Genomic DNA, 14,450 nt, shown 5'->3' on the forward strand with positions numbered 1-14,450 from the left:
AGCTCTGTATGTAGCTTGTGACGTGTGCATGTGCATTTTTTTTATAGACGATGGAAGTATTTTAGAATTTATTGTCACTGTAAAATACAAATTACTGTATTTTATGTGCTACAGAGCGCACCCTTATTTAAGCCGCACCCGCCAAGTTTTAGAAGAAAATAATATTATTACATATATTAGCCACACCGGACCATGAGCCGCACATATAAACCGGTACAAAATATTCTGTAAATAATTGTTTCTTAATGGTGCCTGTTACACGGCAGTAAAACAGCTGATCAAACAAAACAGAAGTCATCATCATGGACCCACTAGCTACGGAAGATAGCTCTACAATCAGCTAAACAGACTCAATAACTCTACGATGACGTTCTGGTGAAGTTACGAAAGTGAAACAACACAAAAATACTGCCATTGGTAAGTTAATTACTAACACAGACAGTTGTAAACTGTTTCACTCTAATCCGTTATGTTACCAACCATAAAGAGTGGACGGTTAGAGCAGTATCATTGCTCACTTCAACTTTATTACCAACAATGGCAGTTAAGCCGAGGATGTCGTTGTGGCTTGTGCAGCCCTTTGAGACACTCGTGATTTAGGGCTATATAAGTAAACTTTGATTGATTGATTGATTGATTGATTGATTGCTTGATTGATTGATTTCAATCCTAGCTAACTCACTCACACTAGTCAGCTCACTTCCTGTACATTGTTTCTCCTTCTAAACTTCTAAAAGTGTTAGCACATTTGCTAATGCTAACGACGTCCGCTTGCTCACATTAAAATAACAGATACAAATGTGCATGAAAACACTCCTACAGACATCAAACATGGGGCGGTTTAGTAATTATGAATAGTTTTAATTTTATTGTAAAACTTACAAACGTTGCTTGGAGTGATGAATAAAGAATAATTTCAAGCAGAAAAGCTATGGATGAATATACTTCCGACACGAAGCAGGAAAGAGTACATTTTCAACTCGTCCAAAAGATGGCACCATAGAACAACCTTTGCATTGTATCTGTTGGTGTAATATGAACACTATTTATTGAATACCAAAACATTGTGGCCGTTAGTGAAGAAAAATCCATAAATTAGCCACACCGTTTTATAAGCGCTGTAAAAATGTAGCGGTTTTATAGTCCGGAAAGTAAGGTATCAACAAGTGTGAATAACTTAAACTGTCATTGTCCTTTATATTGTTTAGGGATGGGAAATCAAAAAACGGTTTCTTGTTCAGAACCGGTTCCCAGTGTATTAATTCCTTTGAATCGCTTGCCATTTTGTCTAGCGGTTCTTTTAACGGTTCTTCCAGTGGTGGGGATGACGTCAGTACGTAGGTTGCGTACTGACGTCATCGACATGGCGACACTAGGCGGAAAAAGTGCACCGAAGTTCGCCGACATTTTACTCCAAAAGATTGCAGCAGCGCTACTTTTGATAATTCCAAGGTTGCCATTTTATCAAGAGGAGGACATACGAGCGATATGCTGAAACATTTGAACACAGCATGCAACGAATGTCGTGTTTTTGAACTGCGCCGATCTCATCCCTGGCAGCAACAGTCATCTGACGTAAATACAAGTACGAATACCGTCTGTAATGGTAGCGCTATTACCTGTTAAATTGAAATGAATGCCTTTTCATTTAAATGAGCATGAGGACATATACTGTATACTGTGTATGTGTACATAATTTATCAATTTTTTCACATATTTTTTTTATATACATGTTACAGGTTATATATATTTTATTATTGCATGTGTCAAATGTGATGAATATTTAATGGACCACAATGGAAACAAGCCTTTTGGCTTTTTGTGCCATCCATTTGCCTTTTTAAAGCATTACATAGATTCCATTCTTTAAGATGTCAATAAACGTCAATCAATCAAAGGAGACATATTCTTACTCTTTTGGAGGGGGACATGACTCCAGTGCACGTCTGCCACGAGAAGAGTACCACTCGGCCAGGAACCACCAATGTCACCGAGCCGTGACTAAGTTTGTGGTCAGAAGCTTACTACAATTTGCCACACAGATGCACCTTCAGTAAGTGAATGTTCAATTGTAGTCGGAGTTGCAGGTTTTCCTCCAACCACGTTTTCTCTCAGTCATATTGTACAGGTGGAACTCATACAATTTGAATATCGTGTAAAAGTCCATTCATGTCAGCCATTCAACTTCAAATGTGAAACTAATATGTGATATAAACTTATGACATGCAAAGTGAGATATGTCGAGCCTTCATTTATTTTAATTTGAATGATCATGGCTTACAGTTTACAGTACACCCCGTTTTGTGAAATTTTTAATTCAATGTTTTCATAAGCTGTAAGCAATAAACATCAACGTTCCAATAAACAAAGGCTTGGAATGTTTCATGTTGCATGTTACGAGCCTTTGTCATATTAGGTTCACCTTGTAAATCAAAACAAACCTTTGCATGGTATATTGCTCGGTGTATTTTTTTAGGTAGATGAACAAGATTGGTAGAAGTTTTACAAATGTTGTGAAATGTTACACATGTTTTGTTTTGTTAAATTCTTAAAAATAATTATTTGTGAAATTTATTTTCAAATTTTTTTTTTATGCTATGTGCCTCTTAAAACATCACTGTTGGCTTTGTAAGGTCATGTTAGCTCTACACTAAACAAAATTGATGCCATCTTTTTCTTATCTTGTTTTCCAAAATTGAATCAATAAAATAACCGGTAAAGAACTGAATCGTTAAGCAGAATCGAAAGTGGAATTGGAACCGGAACAATCTTATCAATTTCCATCCCTGATATTTTTATATCCATACTGTAGTAGGAATGGAACTCCTGAGGAAAAATGTAGTGTTGCTCACATCATGTGTTTTTCCTTTGCTGTACTAATCAGTATGGAGCCTGTTTGTGTGGTTCTTATCATGTACTTGTGCATCATAAGGCAAAATAGGGCCATGTTTTTGGTTATGGTTAACGGTGCAGATGGAATCATGGACTTGGCCAATAAACACTGAATCTACCATTCTTGTTTTATTCCTACACAGCCTTGAGTCGTCTCCATTAAAAAACAACAACACAGCGGTCAAGCACCCTTAAGAACAGCATCACACTTCCAGCCTCATTAATAACAGTGCTGCATGCATGACCGCCAACATACTCAACAAAATACAGACCTTCTTCAACCGCTGCGTCCGTCGCCTCCTAGGTATCTACTGGCCTAACACCATCTCCAATGCCAACCTGTGGGACCTCACTAGACAAGACACAATAGAAACACAAATCAGGAGGAGGAAATGGAACTGGATTGGTCACACACTGCATAGACACAATAGATCAATCACGAAACATGCTCTAACATGTAACCCGCAAGGCAAGAGGAAAAGAGGAAGGCCTATAGCCACCTGGAGAAGAACCAAAGAGCAGGAGATGAAGGCGCAAAGGCTGTCATGGCAACAACTGGAGCGGAGGGCACAAGACCGAAGAGGATGGAGGAGTTTCATCAATGGCCTACATTCCTTAGGGAATTTAAAGGCCTAAGTAAGTAAGTCTAAGATGTATGGCCGTAACTACCATTGAGGACACAGAGGTTATGTCCTTGGTATTTTTCTTAAGTGACAAAAAGAAGATATGACTGACTGCAAATGTACTTTGTGTAGGATTCGTATCCCTTGTTGTGCGTGTCAATAATACCCAGGTCCCCGCTTGTAGTTTGAGCTAGAGTTTGAGTTTATTTCGAACATGCAATTATACAACATGATACATCACAATTTCCAGTTTGTCTTTTCAACATGTTCAAAAAGGAGTAGGAAGAAGCAGAGCTTATTTAATCCTAACCCTTTTCTTTTACATAACAGTTGCTAAAACTTTTGTTCACTTCCTGTTCTCAATGTATTCACAATATACTCCATAAGTTATCACAATAAAAATAAATAAATAAATAATAATTGGTGAAGTAAGTTATATATGTAGTTAAAAATAAAGTGATGTTTATAATTTATGTTTTAAGGATGTTAAAAGTGTTCAATACGCTAAACTTCAGCATATTACTGGACTGTTACAAAATCATGCTGATTGTCACAGATGTTAGATAATCAATTAAATGAAAGCTTTTGTTATTTTGGAAATTCATTGTGTTGCTCAAAGTAGTACTATTTATAGGTGCTGGGATACACATGATTTCAGCCTGTCAAAGCTCCTCTCGGACCACCAATTGTTGACCTCGGTATTTGTCAAATCCTAATTACGGCCGTGGATGTGTGCAACATTTAGTCAGACTGTGCTAACGCAAAAGTACCTTACATAGGCACTTTACATTTAAAGCATTTATCGGTGCATTTATGTTAAAAATGATGATGCTTTGACTTAAAATAGTGCTCAAAATTGTCCAATAAAATGTAATGAACTGACACATTTGTTGCGCTTGTTTAGACAAAGAAACTCTAGTGCTGATCAAGTGTGTGTTTCACTTTATTTTGATGGTATATAATGTGGTTATAAAGATAGCACAGTTACATTTATTGTTTAAGATAATTCAAGGGTCAGCGCTTTAGGAGACATTTTTAAGTTCTATTTCATTTTGCAAGATATTTTTGTAAAACCGCAACTGATAAATGGTAATTGTGGATTATTGGGATATATGGTATTTTTTGGATTGTTAAAAAGAACACAATGTACACCAAACTCAACCAGAAACTACAGTATGTCAAAACCGTGACAAAATTTGAACCGTTGATTTTGTGAACTGTTCCACCCCTAATAGATAATGATACAATAACGATGGCAATAATAGAGAATACAATATATTCCCTCATAGAAAACAGTATAAAAAGACATATCGTCCTAAATTTGGAGTGCAGAGCTGTATACTGTACATGCAAACGGACACCAAACAGATTATCTCCAAAGGAGTCGAAGCTTTTCTTCCTGTCACTCACACACCAGAATTAGACCGCGGAAGAATTTTCCATATTGAGCTGTTCCTTAGGTCATAGATAATAGGTTATCACAGTTAGCTCAGAGATTGAACTGGGCTGTGTGAAAATGCGTATTGATCAACCCCTACCAGGCCTACAAATATTGACCCATTGTGACTTCCCACCTGATGCTTGTGGCTTGTGATTAGCTGGCATCACCAGTGTGAAAGCATGGGTGTTTGCAAAAGCAGATTGCACCATCACAATGAAAACACACGGGTTTGTGTAAACAACAGAAAGACCTTGACGTTACATGCTTTCGTTTCACACCTCTCTGTATTTTGACAGCGAAAATTCAAGATGCAGGCATAATCCAATGCAAAGTGTGAGGCTGCAAAAAACTTTAACCTGTGTGCTAACTCATCAAAATTTGAGAGCTAAAGTCCAGCGGTTGATTTAATTTGAATTTCCTGATCGGTGGTAGTTTTTTCCCCCTAGTAATTCCTCATTCCCCCACCAGTGGTCCTAATGATCTTTCTGGTGGGCAGCACATGTGCAGGAGATAGTGTTTATTTCTCTAGTTTTCCCATTGTTTGCCATCTCTGACTACGATTACACTGCAGGCCAAAGTGGCCCAAATCTGAATTTTTGGAGATCATTTTTTTCAATTTTTATCAGACTCTAGTGTTAACGGGCACAGGCCCCAATGTGGCCCCAATGTGGCCCCAATGTGGCCTCGACATCACTTGCATGCACACTTTGATAAAGTGAAAACAAAAGAAGTTGACCCTACTTCAAAATAAAATAAAAGTTGCAACACCTTAAAAATGTATGTTTTTCATGTGAAAGTAGATGGAAGTATGAACGGATGTATATAGTGTAATATATTTGGGCAGGTTATAAACTTTTTATGGCTGTTAAGTAGAGGAGACACGGACATCAGCGTTGATCATTGGGAGCTTTATTTTTCAACTCACATGTAAGCAAATACACAGTAGCCTCAATTCCGGTCTTTCAACAATCGCTATTTCTTCGGAATCAAAATATATATTTATATAATACGTATAGCCTATTATTTGTGCACTATTTACAAGTGATGCACCAAAAATTTGGTCGTCTTAAATAAAAAACAAAATTGGATGTTGTGATGAAATATCCACTTCTGCTGGTGACTGCGTCTTTCCGGCTCACATGAATGACGTAGCTCGCCTAAAGCTAACGAAAAATCAGATTGAGGTCACATACAGGTCGCATTGCAATGAGACTGCAGTCACATTTGAAAAGATCAGATTCCAATTGGATTCAGGATTACCTTCTGATGTGGCCTGAATCTGATGCCAAACGATCAGATTTGAAGCATTCTGAAGCATTTGACAGGCAAACAAATCTGATTTGGTGTGCAGTGTAAACAGGGCCTCTGAGTTTGCAATGTAATCTGTTCTGACTCAGGAACAGATACAGGGGTCAGATTGAGTCAATTACAAGGGGTCTTTGGTACAAAACAAGAAAATATTTAAAAACCTTAGGAAGAAAACTTCACCTAAAAACTTGACAGTAAAACAAGGATATACCTAATTGTCTTATTCAGTGTGTATGTGTGTGGACCACATGTTTGCTTTTCTTAGACGTATTTGTTGTTAAAGTGTGGCGAAAGACTTTAATGTAAACCTTGAAACTGGAAAGGTGATATTTCACCCTGAGTTCCTGCTGATGTGTGAGCCTGCAAAAGTAAAGGGGATTTCAGGAACGGCTGCTGTTCTTTCAAGTAGGGGAAGCTAATTTTCAGCTGTGTTCCAAAACACAAGTAGTCTTTAATAACAGATAAACTATATATATATGATAGATTTTGCGCAAAGAAAATGTCACTTAGAGGTTTGTTAAATTTTCCATATCAACAGAACAATGGAATGAAAGTGAAAAAATCCTCTGGCAGTGGTTTATATTTCAAAATCACTAATTCACTCATTTCGATGTCAATCAGAAAGAGATTCAGCCTCAGACAGATCATCCAATCATCACCAGCTGAGGCTGAGCCCACTTTACATTTACTTCCAGAGACACCGAGCATCTGATGGGCGGGACAAAGCCGAGCATTTATCCAATGGCTGTGTAGTTTGGCTGCAGTGGAACAACCCACTATATGCTCCATCATGAGAAGAAAGTGGCGTCAGCTGTCGCCAAAGTAGCTAATTCTAAACAAACGCATTCTAGTGCATATCTAGTCAATGAAATGTAAAAAAAAAAGTACATATTTAACCACTCATTTCACCACTCAATCGCAACTGGTTTACATTGCAGGGTATGATGCCAATTTCAAATGTTTTTGTTTAATCCAATCTTTTTATTTAGTTGTTCAAATTACCCCCAAAATATGAATGGAAACAATTTATGAAAGCAATGTCCAGCCAAAGTAATGTGTTTGGGGTGTGGTCCCATAATAGCACATACAATGAATGGATGAAATTATGCTCGCTGACAACAAGCTATCCATCCACTTGGGTAAAACAGAATCCATCCTGTTTGGGTCCCACATCAAACTTAAGAGAGTCAATCACTTCACCATAAAAGTAGGTGACAGTGTCATCACCAGGAAAGATGAGGTCACCTACCTAGGTTCCATTCTAGAGGCTAACCTTTCCTGTGATAAAATGGCAACCAAGGTAATCAAAAAGGTTAACCAACGAACGAGATTTCTCTACAGAATTTCCTCTCTGGTCAACAAAAGCACCTTGAGGATTCTGGCGGGAACTCTCGTTCAACCCTTTTTCGATTACGCATGCACCTCCTGGTACCCTAGCACCTCCAAAACCCTCAAATCTAAACTCCAAACATCTCAGAACAAGCTAGTCAGGTTACTTCTAGACCTCCACCCCAGATCCCACCTCACTCCTACCCACTTCTCTAAAGTGGGCTGGCTCAAGGTGGAGGACAAAGTTAAACAACTTGCACTGAGCCTAGTCTATACAATCCGCTACACCTCCCTGATACCGAAGTACATGTCAAACTACTTCCTTAACGTAAATGACCGCCATAACCACAACACCAGGGGGTGCTCCACTAACCACGTTAAACCCAGATTCCGAACTAACAAAGGTCTTAACTCATTCTCTTTCTATGCCACATCAATGTGGAATGCGCTCCCAACAGGTATAAAAGAAAGGGCATCTCTATCCTCCTTCAAAACCGCTATAAAAGTTCACCTCCAGGCAGCTACAACCCTAAACTAACACCCTCCCCGGATTGCTAATAATCAAATGTAAACAATCAAATGCAGATTCTTTTTCTTATGCCTTCTGATCTCTCTCTCTCTCTCTCTCTCTCTCTCTCTCTCTCTCTCTCTCTCTCTCTCTCTCTATGTCCACTACCCCCCCACCCCCCCACCCCACCCCCCCTCCACACTCCTGATTGTAAATAATGTAAATAATTCAATGTGATTATCTTGTGTGATGACTGTATTATGATTATAGTATATATGATAGTATATATCTGTATCATGAATCAATTTAAGTGGACCCCGACTTAAACAAGTTGAAAAACTTATTCGGGTGTTACCATTTAGTGGTCAATTGTACGGAATATGTACTTCACTGTGCAACCTACTAATAAAAGTCTCAATCAATCAATCAATCAATGTCCAATATGATGTTATGGGACCCATTACCTCCCTGCTTGACACTCAGCATCAAGGGTTGGAATTGGGGGTTAAATCCCCAAAAATGATTCCCCGGCCACGGCCACCGCTGCTGCTCACTGCTCCACTCACCTCCCAGGGGGTGATCAAGGGTGATGAGTCAAATACAGACAATAATTTTGCCACACCTAGTGTGTGTGTGACAATCATGGGTACACTAACTTTTTAACTTTTTTCTATGACGGCAAGTTGGTTGCACTGTATCTGGCTGACTACGGAAGTATGATAAGAGCATGCAACAGGTGTGTGTAATAATGTAATGTTCCGGGCGTACTGGGCGGTAAAAACTGTGTGATATCCCGCGACCAGCATCCCTGGCTCTGTGTTTTTTGTTCCAATAAAAGGCTCCTTAATACCACCACCAGTGGTCAACTGAAACATAGCACACCAAACTAAAGCAATATGGACTAGACCCGAACAGAGCTTAAATGGCTCTTACAAACATTTGTGACACTTTCAAGGAATTTTTGCAACAAGAGTGAACATTTAATTATTCACTTAGGATTTTAAGGACAAGGGTAAGAATTTTAGCTGTGCTATTATGGGGTTATTGGGCACTTGTTGCTACGTCTTTACCCAGGATATTGTGAGTGAGAATGCATTACTCTTCTGTTTTGGAGAAGAATTTAGACATATATGTCACCCTTCGATGACGTATGAGTCAGATGAATGCGACCTGATCGTTCAGACTGCAGTCACATCGAATGCATATCTGATTTGCATCCACATTTGAAAGAGGCCTGGGAAAGGAAAACACAGCGGAATTGAACTGTTCACAGTAAGAGGAAAACATCATATGCATGACGCATTTAAGCAGAAAAATCAGAATTGACTTGCAGTGTGAACATAGCTGTAGACATTCTCATAGAATGACAAACCCTCACAAATGTTACTTGCACTTTTCCTGCTATAAATAGTTAAATTATCCACCGTAAAAGGCATGGTAATGTGTACCCTCATGACAAAATGACTAAACATGATATCATCAGTCAATGTTTGCAGACTATGGCCTCAAGCAGGTTTGTACTTCAGGGTTAATGGTCAGTCAATGCTTACATGACTCATTTAACGCTTACATTTAACAGTAGTTCCACCAGCACATACAGTGTTTAACAGTCTACACTATATTGCCAAAAGTATTTGGGCACCTGCCTTTACTCACATATGAACTTGAAGTGCCATCTCATGGAATTGTCCAAAATGTTTTGGTATCCTGGAGCATTCAAAGTTCCTTTCACTGGAACTAAGGGGCCAAGCCCAACTCCTGAAAAAACAACACCACACCGTAATTCCTCCTCTACCAAATTTCACACTCGACACAATGCAGTCCAAAATGTAGCGTTCTCCGGGCAACCTCCAAACCCAGACTGGTCCATCAGATTGCCAGATGGAAAAGTGTGATTCATCAGTCCAGAGAAGGCGTCTCCACTGCTCTAGAGTCCAGTGGCAACGTGCTTTACACCACTGCATCCCACGCTTTGCATTGGACTTGGTGATGTATGGCTTAGATCAGTGACGTGCGGTCACTGGAGGCAGGGGAGGCGGGGCCTCACCTGCCATCATGGAAAGAAAAAAAATGTAAAAAGAAAAAAATAATAATTAAATTGTTATATGTGTTCAGTGATTATACTATAACGTTATTTTCCATTTAACTTTACCAGTTTTAGATTATTTTTATTCAAAATTGCTGAATTTTCACATTTGCCATTCAAATACTGAGAAGAGACGGTGCGGTGATCACCAGCCAGTTGAGGTACGTCACTGCGTTGTGCCTCAACATGGATTGCGGACTCGGCTAACTGCTGGCCTGCTGTGCAGTGAGACCGTATTGCTATATGAACTATATTATACATTTCCAGAGTTTAGTTAGCTGAGGTATATAATGTACAGTGTATTTTGTCAACAACTGTATGTGTGTAACGTATTTCTTGTGCTGAGCGATCATAAAACTGCTGCGAAGACGCACTGTGAGAGGCTCGCAGTAATCCTGCCTCCTTGTGCCGGTTAACGCACCCCCCCTGCAGAATGCACCCCGGGCCCCGACGGGAGCGCCACACCAACCAAAGCCCACACCCAAACCCTCCACGTGCAAGACCGAATCCACCCAAAAAAATTCACTTAACAAGAAGCCAAAAAGTGCAAAAACAACAATGCTCGCGCCAGAGGAGCTGTGAACGACAGCAGGGACACAACATTAGGTACACCTGCAGACTGCAGCACGGATTTCATATTTCATTCATTTACAACTCCTTCAACACGAACACCACTGTTCCCGCACTTATAAGTAAAGGTAAGACCATAATAACGTTTTTTCTATTAAATGTGCTTTTTTGTGTGCTACAGTTTGTATGTGTAAAGTTAAAGTTAAGTTAAAGTACCAATGATTGTCACACACACACTAGGTGTGGTGAAATGTGTCCTCTGCATTTGACCCATCCCCTTGTTCACCCCCTGGGATGTGAGGGGAGCAGTGGGCAGCAGCGACGCCGCGCCCGGGAATCATTTTTGGTGATTTAACCCTCAATTCCAACCCTTGATGCTGAGTGCCAAGCAGGGAAGAATGCTGGTATGAGCTTTTAATCATAACCCGTTAACTGCTGCCAATCAAATGGTGAATAAGATACTATTTAGGGTTCATATGTTTGTAAATCTGACTGTGATGAAGTCAGTGCCTCACCAGTCATGAACCTCACCGCACGTCACTGGCTTAGATGCAGTTGCTCGGCCATGGAAACTCATTGCATTAAGCTCTCTGCGTACTGCACGTGGGCTAATTGGAAGGTCACATGAAGTTTTGAGCTCTGTAGCAACTGACTGTGCACTACGCGCTTCAGCATCCGCTGACCCCTCTCTGTCAGTTTACGTGGCCTACCACTTGGTGGCTGAGTTGCTGTTGTTCCCAAACTCTTCACTTTTCTTATAATAAAGTTGACTTTGGAATATTTAGGGGCAAGGACATTTCACGACTGGATTTGTTGCATGGGTGGCATCCTATGACAGTTCCACGCTGGAAATCACTGAGAGCGGCCCATTCTTTCACAAATGTTTGTAGAAACAGACTCCATGCCTAAGTGCTTGATTTTTATTATTATTGTATTCCAAGTGATTAGGACACCTGATTCTCATCATTTGGATGGGTGGCCAAATACTTTTGGCAATATAGTGTATATTTCTATGAAACCACCTGCGGTGCACTAAAAGGTTGCTTTTGAACGAGGTTTCCATGTGAACCTATGCCCTATTCGTCATGCCGAAGTCTATTTACCGGATCCCACAGTGCCCGTTTAATTTCCGGGCTGAGAAATGGAAGACTCTGTTTTATTTCAACTTAAAATTGCCTCACAGATTATCAGTGAACATTAAACCATGAACAAGGCACGGTCCTTCCACTGAAACTGTTAAAAACCCCTGCATGGTTACAGTCTGGTAAATAATCACAGATATGTCATTGCATGACATACTTTGAATGACATCACTGAAGTCGGGGTCAGTCAACCATCTCACTGCACTAATAGTTCCTGGTGATGAGTGTGTGCATAAGTAAGGGAGGCGACAGGGGACATATGAGTCACGACACATTCATGATATCAGAATTACAAATAAAAACATGCACTTTATCTGCCTTTTTTTGGTCCCAAGTCCTAGAAATGACACATACAGTAACATCACAAACACTTCTTACTAGATCTGATTTGAATGGATCTGACTTCTTCTTTCATCAACCACAATATCAACTACAGTAGATCCAACCAAATAACTGTATGAACAAGTCTGCTTTTTTGATGATAGGCTTAACATTGCATGTTTATTGACGCACGTATTGTGTAGTTTGCATTGGTGTTAATGTACCTGTCTTTGCCCTTGTTCTGGAAATGTTCAGTGGTCGTTACATAAATCAAGGGGAACAAGTAATAGATAAACTGAGGGGATAATATTGCTTGTTTGCAATTTCTGACCATACATAATTCAGTGGAAATACATGAAAGTTTGAATTGTATGTATTTGCTTACTCTTGTGTAATTGCAAGGAAATACACGTACATCCTGTTGTGGATTTAACATATTTACTTTAAGCATTTCCATATTTGTGCTAATGGAGGGGCATGCTAGAATGAGAATGTCTTCTTGCAAAGGTTTATTGGCTGTTCCATCCCCCCCACCCTCGACTAATCTTGGCCTCAGTGTGCATCTAACCCTGTTGTTATTTGTCTTTTTGGATGCTGTGTGAACAGTCAGAAGAAAAATTAATCCACAACTACAGGGTAACTGTAGTTGTGGACGCGTAGTAGGGACGCGCAGTCAGGGTAGGCAGGCGAGGTCGAGCCTCACTTGTTATGAGTAAAAGAGATGCGTCCGTCTGGGCATCATGACATATGTGGCCGCGTACATATATAATTTTTCGAGGCGCACACGGCCAAACAGAATGACAACGAGAGCCATGGCCGAAATTCCTGCCATCTCTGACAGCATTGACAACTTTATTTTTTGTTGTCGCTAGCAACGACACAACAGTAACATCATCCCTGGCGTACAATGTAGAAAAAAACAAACACACACACACACACACACACACACACACAAACACACAAACATACATACATACATTCAATTAAACTCCTACAAACTGCTCCCCTGCTTCCCCGTCCCCATATCAGCTGGTATTTGACACATGCCTCCGTATAGCTGCCTGGAATATGCCTGTATATGCATTTTACATTTTTGACCTCCAGAATCAGCATTTCTTCATTCATTTCTGTCATCCATCTTCTTCCGCTTTTTCCGAGGTCGGGTCGCAAGGGCAGCAGCCTAAGCAGGGAAGCCCAGACTTCCCTCTCCTCAGTCACTTCGTCCAGCTCTTCACGGGGGATCCCAAGGCGTTCTCAGGCCAGCCGGGAGACGTAGTCTTCCCAACGTGTCCTGGGTCTTCCCCGTGGCCTCCTACCGGTAAGACGTGCCCTAAACACCTCTCTAGGGAGGCGTTCGGGTGGAATCCTGACCAGATGCCCGAATCACCTCATCTGGCTCCTCTCCATGTGGACGAGCAGCGGCTTTACTTTGAGCTCCTCCCGGATGACAGAGCTTCTCACCCTATCTCTAAGGGAGAGCCCCGCCACCCGGCGGAGGAAACTAATTCCGGCCGCTTGTACCCGTGATCTTGTCCTTTCGGTCATTACCCAAAGCTCATGACCATAGGTGAGGATGGGAACGTAGATCGACCGGTAAACTGAGAGCTTTGCCTTCCAGCTCAGCTCCTTCTTCACCACAACGGATCGATACAGCGTCCGCATTACTGAAGACGCCGCACCGATCCGCCTGTCGATCTCACGATCCACTCTTCCCTCTCTCGTGAACAAGACTCTGAGGTACTTGAACTCCTCCACTTGGGGCAGGGTCTCCTCCCCAACCCTCAGATGGCACTCCACCCTTTTCCGGGCGAGAACCATCTACTCGGACTTGGAGGTGCTGATTCCCATGCCAGTCGCTTCACACTCGGTTGTGAACCGATCCAGTGAGAGCTGAAGATCCTGGCCAGATGAAGCCATCAGGACCACATCATCTGCTTTAATGTGTGTTGCTGCGTTACCTCTTTATGTGTGGGTGTGAGTGCAAGAAAAAGAGAAAGAGAGCGTGGCTTACTACTGGTCTGCTTGCACAATGTCGCTAAAATAGGGTTGCACATATTATTTTACCCCATGAATTTCTAGTTTGTACACTGTAGAATCTACAGAATGGTTCATGTTTTTAATGTAAGTGTGATGTAATTTTTTTTTGGTGATCGGACTAATGGAAAAAAGAGAAGCTGGAGGCTTAGGTCCTCCAGTGATAAAGCACTGCTTAAACATTAGTAAGCAGTAC

Source organism: Entelurus aequoreus, linkage group LG08 (assembly GCF_033978785.1).
Source record: "Entelurus aequoreus isolate RoL-2023_Sb linkage group LG08, RoL_Eaeq_v1.1, whole genome shotgun sequence".
Lineage (NCBI taxonomy): Eukaryota > Metazoa > Chordata > Actinopteri > Syngnathiformes > Syngnathidae > Entelurus > Entelurus aequoreus.